We start from the raw sequence: 1,948 nt of genomic DNA, 5'->3' as shown, positions 1-1,948 counted from the left end.
ATAAAAGTTTGCTTAATTCATTAAAAAAAAAAAAAGAAAAGATCCTATCTGGAGGCAAAAGGATGAACATAATGACTCCAACCCCAGGTTCTCTGATACCATCTCCTCTGGGAACAATTCCCAAGTTCTCTCCTCTGTTAATGACACATCCCCTTCAGGCAACACTCTTCTCTCCACCCATTCCCGATTCCCTTTAGGGCCCTGGCTCTAAGGCAATGTCTGTGGCTCTGATGGCGGATGTGTTGTACCCATGTAGACCTGCCCCCACACACCTGAGTTGATCTTTGGACAACTAAGGAGGGTTTCTTGATAAGTCCAAGTGAGATATCTGATCCTAGAACCATCAGGAACCTCTCAAGCCTGAGGGAGTGCAGAGATGCTCACCACCAGCAGGGAGCAGGCTAGCTAAAGGTTCTTCACGGCTGGGTGCCCAGGCACAAGCTGTCCGGCCCAAAGCACTTCCCTGAGGGCACCAGGATGCTTTTTAGATCTGGACCTGTGAGGCGAAGTCTGGAGGAAGCTGAGCTCAGCCCCTCCCAGAGGCCACCAGTCCCCACCCCCAGGTATAATCCCAGCCCCAGACTGGCCTCTCCCACCCACTCTCAATACCACCATGAAGCCCACCCTGCTCAGCCCCTTCCTGATGTTCCTAATCTTCTCCCTGCTGCTACCTCCACTGATGGGGAGCTTCCTTTTTAAAGGTATCTGTTTAGTGGGGGTTTAGGGGTCCTTGAGGTCAACACCATACAGGAAGGAGACCTGAGCTAGCCTTATAGGGTCAATGGGAAGTTGAGGGTGCTTGGTACTCTTTCCCTGCAGCCAGAAGATCAAGCTTTGTCCTAGCTGAGTCAAATCAGGCCTAGGGTCCCTGACTTGGCTCAGAACATTTCTCTGGGACTTCCTAGGAGATGGGGGAGAGTGTATGCTATAACCAGCCCACCCCTCCATCCCCACCAGATGGAGGCTTCCCTTGTACAGGAAGGACATAAGCACCCAAAGAAGGCTGAGAATCCTCAGTGTTTGGATAGATTCTGGGAATCCAAGTCTTTCTAGAAGAGCTGGAGGGGAGGAAAAGAGACAGAGACAGAGAGAGCACACACCTGAGCTTTGGCCAGAAGGCAAGTGCCCTGGGTGCTAAATCCCAGGGGCCAGGACCCAGATCCAGGGGTCATGGCTCAAGAAAAGAGTTTAAGGCTAAATGCCAGGATTTAGAGATCCAGGTTCAGGGATAAATGATCCTAGTCAGGGATTGGGGCTCATTGTCAGGGCCAGAGCAGTGCCAGGTGAGGGATTGGGGTCACAATCATACTGATTCTGCCACTCTCTCCTCTTGCCAACACTACCACTGACTGATCCTGCCACGGCCCCTTCTCAGGACGCCCAAGTGAGTGCTGAGGGCTGGCCTGAAAAGGGTTGGGTTGGGATGGCTTGGGATGGAATGAGGCAAAGTAATCCCCACGCATACACAGACATTTGGGGCGGTACGCTATTCTGGATCTTGGTCTGGATGTCTGTGTTCGACTATATGTCTTTATCTATTTACGTGCATGGGGGGAGGGTTGTACAAAAGCCTAAGTAATTGAAATTGTGTGTTGATGCACTGAGAATGAGCAGATGAAATGCGGCCTCGCTTGTGTTAATGAGTCACAGAAGAGAAGACAGTGGCGCTTGGGGGCATACGTGTCCCCCTGTCTAGTTTGGTGCCTGTGCTTTTCCCTAATGTCTACCCTATAATAGGTCCTACAAAGACATCCCACAAAAGTCCTTCACCTCCTCCCCTGGATTCGAGTGAACCACTTCCTAGTACTGACAACACCACAGGGGCTCCTGCAAATACAGGGATCACTTTAAAGGATTCAACTACAAAGTTATCGGGTAAGATGATTTGCCCTTGCCATCTCCCCCCCCAAAGCCAGAAACCAAGAAGTCAGGAATCATGATGAGAACA

General features: G+C 50.8%; 1 long non-coding RNA gene across 1 annotated transcript; it reads left to right on the top strand.

Moving 5' to 3' along the window:
• The first annotated feature begins 589 nt into the window (after nucleotides 1–589).
• LOC114033429 lies at nucleotides 590–1,847 on the top strand. Its single transcript, XR_003567978.1, has 3 exons — nucleotides 590–701; nucleotides 1,376–1,384; nucleotides 1,738–1,847. It is a non-coding gene; the product is annotated as an uncharacterized LOC114033429 (long non-coding RNA).
• Nucleotides 1,848–1,948: the final 101 nt, after the last annotated feature.

Source organism: Vombatus ursinus, unplaced genomic scaffold (assembly GCF_900497805.2).
Source record: "Vombatus ursinus unplaced genomic scaffold, bare-nosed wombat genome assembly UNPS02007145.1, whole genome shotgun sequence".
NCBI classification, from domain to species: Eukaryota; Metazoa; Chordata; class Mammalia; order Diprotodontia; family Vombatidae; genus Vombatus; species Vombatus ursinus.
This window is presented reverse-complemented; position numbering and strand designations above follow the sequence as displayed.